Genomic DNA, 7,525 nt, shown 5'->3' on the forward strand with positions numbered 1-7,525 from the left:
AAAAAAAAAAAAAAAAAAAAAAGCTTACATAGCATGCGTAAATCTCTAGGTTTGATTCCCAGTCCTACCTATCAAAAAAAAAATTTTTTTTAAGTCAGAGGTTTGGGGGTATTGACATAAATAAATTCATATCTTTGCAACTACCTCCAAGATTCTTTTCTGAGAAAATAATCCTGAATTTCAAAAAACCTTCATATCCAAAGCTGCTCTTTTAGAAGTTTATATAAGAATTTAAACATAGATAGACAGATAAATTTAGTACCTGTATTTCTTACTTTTTGTCATTATAACAAAATATACCTTAGATAATTAACCTATTAAGGAAATTAGTTATTTTGGCTCATAGTTTTGGAGATTTCTGCTCAAGATTGGGCAGATCCATTGTTTTGGGGCCTGTGGCAGGGCAGAACACATGACTGAGCAAAACTACTCATCCACAAGTGAGGGAACAAAGAGGAAAAAGGGATCAGGTCCCATGATCCACCTCATGGGTACCCCAATACCCTAAAGACTTCCCTCTAGTCCCCACCTCTCAAAGGTTTATCCACCTCCTAAGAGCTCCACGTCTGGGGGGCTTCCGGGAGCATTCAAGATCCAAGCCATTGCAATGCCCAATAACAGAGGAATGGGAAAGAAAATCATAATTTATTTCATGACACCTATTTAAATTGATACTTATAATCAAATACCTTAGTATTTGCATTACCTTATGCAAATTTTATGTGAAGTACAATTATATAAAGTAACTATTTATAGAAAAATGTAAAGAAATATATAAAATTTTGGCAGCAATTGTGTTTGGACACTTGGCCTATGAATATTTTTTTTTCAGTTACCTTTCTGTATTGCCATACTGTCTTAATCATATAGTACTTTTGAAACAGAAAAAAAATGGATTCATGAATACATTTCATAATGACTTATTGAATGGAAAAATCAAGTACAGTGAAACTCTTCAGATTGGCAGAAAAATAATTACAAAACCAAGGAAGATAATAAAAGTCACAATAAAGGAATAGTAGTTTATTTTAATAGAGAGTAAGGGTAGGACTTTTAGGTTAGAAGAAAACTGACTATCTACATTGAGACATTGAAAGAAATGTTAGTTCCAAATTGTAGCCACAATCGTGGGTGGTTAGAATGGGAAAATATGCATATATACATACATACATACATATATACACATGAACATAAATACAGACATACATAATTAATGTGTGAATGCAGAGGAATTTTAAGATGTGGAGTAGACAGAAGTAAAAAAGAACTAGGAGGTGATAATTAGGGTCAGTGGACAAGAGCAACTTGAATGAGAATGAGCCAGGGTTGTGTAACTGTCTAGTCCTGACGTCAATGAGAAGTCACCGATATTTGGCAGTGTCACTGTGGTAAATTATACTTAGGCATCAATTACAACTGAAATGGACATGACCAATTTTGTGATGAATAGAAATAACCTGTTTAAACCGCGCGCGCATGCGTGTGTGTGTGTGTGTGTGTGTGTGTGTGTGTGTGTGGGTGGGTGTGGGTGTGTGTTTTAGCATATCCAACTGTGTATGAATGCATCTTGGGTTCTGAAATAAATGACCCTCTTTGATGTTTCCTCTCCAGACGTGGGTTCTAACTCATTTTTTCAAACTATACGTCAATATCTCAAATAGGCTTGGTCCAACTCATTATGTAAATAATGACTAGGGCTGGGGATTTAGCTCTATGGCACAGTGCCTGCCTTGCAACTGAAAGGTCCTGAGTTTGATCCCCAGTACCAAAATAACAATAATAATAAGAAGAATACCTAATTGGTAAAGTACACTCCTATATGCAATCTTCTTCTAAGGTGACATTTTCCAAAGAGCATGTGTATAACATCACATTTTAAATTTATCCCGCTTTCCCTATTGTACTCTCTATTCACCAAGGAAAACATTACTTAAATATTTCTCAGTTCCACAAATATCTGCTATGGTCAAGTGAAATACAGTATTACATAGTTTTGTTTTGCTACCAATATTTAAATATTAGTCAATTGATATCACCAGTCATTTGGGGAGAACTGGAAGGCTACAGTCCAGGTGGATGGAGACACACTGCTCCTTCCAAAGTCTTGGCTCTGACCCAGGAGGATCCTCCACTCTCGAAGCCCCCTTCCGCTGCTGGTCCCCTCAGACCTCCCATCAGCCTCGGTATACTGCTACCTTTGTCCATACTAAAGTCCTATTTGCACACCTGCCTTCATTTCCCTTTAAGAACCTATTAACTCCAAGAATATATTTAATTATTCTTCATGTGTCAACACCTTTAAGAGTTATGGAGAATACTGCACTTCAATAAATATTTACTTGAATGGTGGAATAAAAGTAGGAATTAATGATTAAGCAATTGCCAACATATTATTAGCGTTATAAATTTGCAGAATACCTGTGGGCAAGGTGGTCTTCTCTTTCTCTGTGGGTTGGTAGCACAGTAGTATATTCTAAAGAATTATAAACTTCATACATAATCTATGCTACGAATCCAAAAAATCAGTCTGTAGTTGAAAATTAACCCTGTATATCTTAAAAACACTACTATGGCCCGTGGTAAATTTTCCAATTTGTTCTCCTACATTCGTTTTTAACCTGTCAATCATACATTGCTCCCTTTGCTACACACAACTCCACTCCTAGTGAAATCAGTGGACTCAAAATTCCCACAGCATGTTTTATTTTTAGCAATAATTTTACAGAAACAAATGCAACAACACCAGGAAGATACTTATTACCCCTTACACCTGTCTCTAGTCTATCTGATCTTTTTTTTTTTCCAACACCTATGAACAAAAGCACCCCACCCCTCCTTTGTTCTGTTCAACAAGATGCTCTGGAAAGAGCAAGGGACTCTGAGCCACAGCCCAGGGATTTGATGCCAAGATTGTTACTACTTTGTTTTAATTAGACTTCGAGTACACACCCTAACTGCTTTGGGTCTTCATGTCCTGACGTACAAGATGAAAAAGTTGTACTAAGTGTTCATTGTAAAAACAGCAGAAAATATTATTTATTAATGTTTTACTATATGTAAAGAACTGCAGCATATGCTTTACATGCACAATTTCACTCCATTTTAAACCGCCAAAAACATTTGTAAGGTACAGTATATCGGCTCCAGTGGTAAACAGATGGTACACATCAAACTGGGTAATTGGAGAAGCTTAATAAAGGAACTATATTTAAAAGATGTGGGCAAGGGGTTAGGAAACCACAAGGGGCAGAGGAATGCTCCAAGGATGTTAATGGAGAAACACATGGTTGTGTGAATCCAGAAAAACTCTGGGAAGAAAATTTCCTGGACTACGGCAAGCATATAGCCAGCACCCTTGGACCTCAGGAATCAACACCTAGAACTTGCTTTACCAAAGTTGTTATTCCCATTTGATGTGTGAGATTACTCACTGAGGTTCAAAGGGGTTTGGTAACTCACAGGCAACAAAATTAAAAATAGACAAATGGGATTAAATGAAACTAAGAAGTTTCTGTACAGTGAAGGAAACAATCAATAAAGGTAAGAGCCTATAAAATGGGAGAAAATATTTGCAAACTGTTCATCCAAAAAAGGGATTAATTATAGAGAATATCTGAGGAACTTAAGGACTGGGGATGCAGCTCCATCCTAACATTCACAAGGCCCCAGGTTCAATCTGCAGAACTTCCCCTCAAAACTTTTTAAAAAATCTTAACACCAGGCCCAGGTTTTAGCTCAGTGGTGCTGCTGCCTGCCTCACAAGCACAAGGTCCTGAGTTCGATCCCCAGTACTACAAAAACCCAAACAAACAAACCAACAAACAAAAAAACTTAACACCAATAATAACAATTATCCAATCAAAATGAGCTGAAGAACTGAAAAGATAATTTCCAAAAGACATGTAAATGACCGACAATGTATGCAGATGATAAGTATTGCTCAACATCAAGGAAATGCAAATCAAAACCACAATGAGCTATCATCTTGCTCCAGTTATAACAGCAAAAAAGATAAAACATAACAAATGCTGGGGAGAGGCAGAGAAAGAGAAACACTTATACACTGTTGGTGGGAATGAAAATTAGTACAGGCATTCTGGAAAAATTATGAGATTCCTTTAAAAATAAAGATAGAACTAGCAATTCCACCACCGGTTATGTAGCTGAAGGAAATAAAATCATTATTTTAAAGAGACACCTGCACTTCTGTGTTTATTGCAATATTTATTCTCAATAGCCAAGATGTGGAATAAACCAAGGTACCTATCACAGAATAGATGGATAAAGAAAATGTGTCATATATACACAATGGAATATTATCCTGCCATAAAAAATGAAATCTTGCCCTTCATAGCAACACAGATGGAAATGGAAGTCAGTAGGTTAAGTGAAAAGCCAGACATAAAAAGACAAATACTATGTTTTCACTCATCTGTGAAAACAAAGAAAAAAAAAGTTAATTTTACAGGAAAATGAAGTAGAATGATAGTCACTAGAAAGTGGGGGGGAGAGGGATGAGAGAGGATGCAAAGAAATTCAACAAGGAGAGCATAAGTACAGATAAGAGGAAGTCATTTGGGGTTTTTGTTTTGTTTTGTTTTGTTTCGTTTTTTTGAGACAGGGTCTCACTATGCAGTTGAGCCTGCCCTGGAACTCACTATGTAGCCCAGGCAGGTCTTGAACTCACAGCGAGCCTCCTGCCTCAGCCTCCCAAGTGCTGGGATTACAAGCATGCACCACCATGCCCGGCCATTCTGGTTTTCTATACCACGTGAGGTAACTCTTCATCATACTATGATATATTTGAAAGTAACGAGGAGAGTATAAATGTTTCCAGCATGTAGAAACAATTAATGTTGGACAAGATGGATATCATCCTGAATTCATCATTACACACTAGACATATGTGTCAAATCATCAAACTGAACCCTGTAAAGATGCACAAATATTATGTCTCAAGGACAAAAAAAAGAGGTTAGGTAACGTCAGTAAAAGTGTCACAGTACAATTATCACAGGACAGACCAGGGTGCATTCTCTTCTTGTCAGTCTCTGGAGCTTGGGCTCCTGAGTGTCCCTTGGCCCCTGAAGTGTCTTCCTGTCTTTCTTGGGTTTTTCTGTCTCTGATACTAACAATCTCCCAGGTGATCTGATTCAACCTTCCCCCACAGAGATGTTTGAATAATATATCTCTTCACTTAGGATATGAGCTTTGTGTAGATGGCGACCATCTTTGAAAAGCTAGTGCCCTGTGTGTCCATTTGTTTTTTACCAGTCCCCTGTCCTGTATCCTGGCATGTAATTTTGATTTCTTGCCCTGAATGAGACACTGGAATGGACAAAGTTTGTAGACAAAGGAATAGAACAACATTTTTGTCATTAAAAAAAAATAGCTGGTTTCTTCTAATGTGCTTTCTAAATTAAGGAAAATTAAAGGACTTTCTTTTTCCAGAGCCTAGTCTAGTGCACAATAATATCTCCTTGTTTAACATTTTACTTTCTAAAGCTTCAAGTGTCCATAATCAATCACAACCTGAAGATATTAAGTGAAAAAATCAGGAATTAAACAATTCCTAAGTTTACAAATTTTTTATTATGGCCTATTGTTATAGCCATAGTATTTCCTATTATTGTTACTCTTACAGTGCCTAATATATAAATTAAACTTTATTGCACACACACACACACACGCACACACACATATATGTACAGGGAAAACATAGTACTGTATATACAGTGTTCAGAACTACAGTATCTTCAGTTTCAGACTCCTATTCTGTGCTTGCCGTATGCCCACAATGGATGGAGGATCCATTGTTAGGATCAGGAGTGGAATGTAGGAAGGGGAGCAAACTAATTAATGGATTCTCTGATTTCACACGCTGAGTTAGAGCATAGACCAAGCCTGTGCCAGAGGTGTTCCAGCAGACTGGAGAAGAAGGGGGAAGGATGCAAGCTTATCCTTTAATACAAGGGCCCTTCAGATTAAAAAGAAAAAGGAAATGAAAGAAAATTCTTATAGAGTGAGTAGTCAGAGGTTGTTAATTACTCATCATGTGAGGATTAAATTTGCTTAAGGAGGAAGGCTGTAGTAGTAATCTGAGGTCAAGGGGCCCATTCCCAGTCTGTCTGCTCCTCTGTCAAATAGAGATAAAAGCCCCACCCAGGACCCCTCTAGATAGGAAACTTTCCTGACAAGACTTCCTGGCCTACAGACAGGCTACAGCCCAAACAGGTCTATAATTCAGAATTAAGAAATATGAAACAAATCTTCTAAAAGCCAAAGTGTTCTGAACTGTGATTCGGGGTTTTCCCAGCCTTCTGCACCTGTAGAAATCCGGAATCTAGCTCAGCAAGAGTTGCAGTAGTGCTTCCTGTCAAGACCAAGTTATGGCCCTGGGAACAGGGTGCCTCCTGGCCAAGGTCAGGTCCCCAGCCTGCCTGTTCTCCCTGCCTCTGGGTGGCTATGTGTCTGGCACCTTCAGGCCCAAGGCAAAAGGGGACCTACCCACTTCAGGCACTGGAGTGGTGGCTTCCTCAGGACTTAAGAGACCATTGAGGGTGAACAGTCACTCACCTTGAACTCATACATTTTTTGTTAATTTTTTACACCAGATGAGGGGATAAAAGATGCAAGAGTCACAACTCTATCGGATTGTTGGCAAAAAACTTCAAAATGTTAGTAGAATGTCTGTCCACAAATAATGAGGCACTCAGACTTAACTTACCCTTCCAAGGATTATAACCACAGGCAAGGCAGGCCCATGAGAATAGCCTCCAGAGAAAGTTCAGTTTGGGCTTAGTTTTAACTAGCTGGTCAATACAGTGACGAGAGATGGATTCCTCAAAGAAATTTCAAACAACTCACACATAGGACATCTTTTTCCAAGAAAAGTGACTTTTCTGCCACTAAATCCTAGCTAAGCAGGGCTTTTTAAATTGTTTGATAATAGCCAGCATGTCTTGACAGTGGGGCTAGTGGATGGGGTGAAAAAAGAAAGAATTTCAGTTACCCAGTAGTGACCCAGAGTTAGAGACCCCACCTCACTCAGACCTTGTATCTAGAAAAGCCAACTTCTACTTTAGGAGCCATTGGAAGGAGTTGGGGGCTCGCGCTTAGACTCTATGAAGATAAAGTATCGTGACCTTACCCCCAAGTTAGCGTTCAAATTAGCCCGGACCCAGTAATTTGACCAATAATTCTCTCAGATTGGGGGGAGAGGGAGTTGAGGAATTTGAAGCAATCGGGACAGAGTGGTACCTGATAAATCTGTTAGGACAGCCCAGTGCTGTGAAGTAAAGTGGAGGAGGAGGCAGGAAAGGAAGAAGAAGAAAGAAAGACGTCTGGAAGTGGGAGAGAGGAAGGGAGGGAGTAGAGATTTCCTTCACCCAACCCAAGGGCTTCTGTTGTTGCTTTGTTTATGCTAAGTTAGCCAGCCTGCGACCGAAGGAGTTGAGAGATCTGCACTGAAGAAGGCAAATTAATTTTTAAAATTTAAACAAGACACACTTGCGCACACTCGCGC

Source organism: Fukomys damarensis, unplaced genomic scaffold, assembly GCF_012274545.1.
Source record: "Fukomys damarensis isolate Sample0158 unplaced genomic scaffold, DMR_v1.0_HiC HiC_scaffold_17, whole genome shotgun sequence".
Classification (NCBI taxonomy): domain Eukaryota; kingdom Metazoa; phylum Chordata; class Mammalia; order Rodentia; family Bathyergidae; genus Fukomys; species Fukomys damarensis.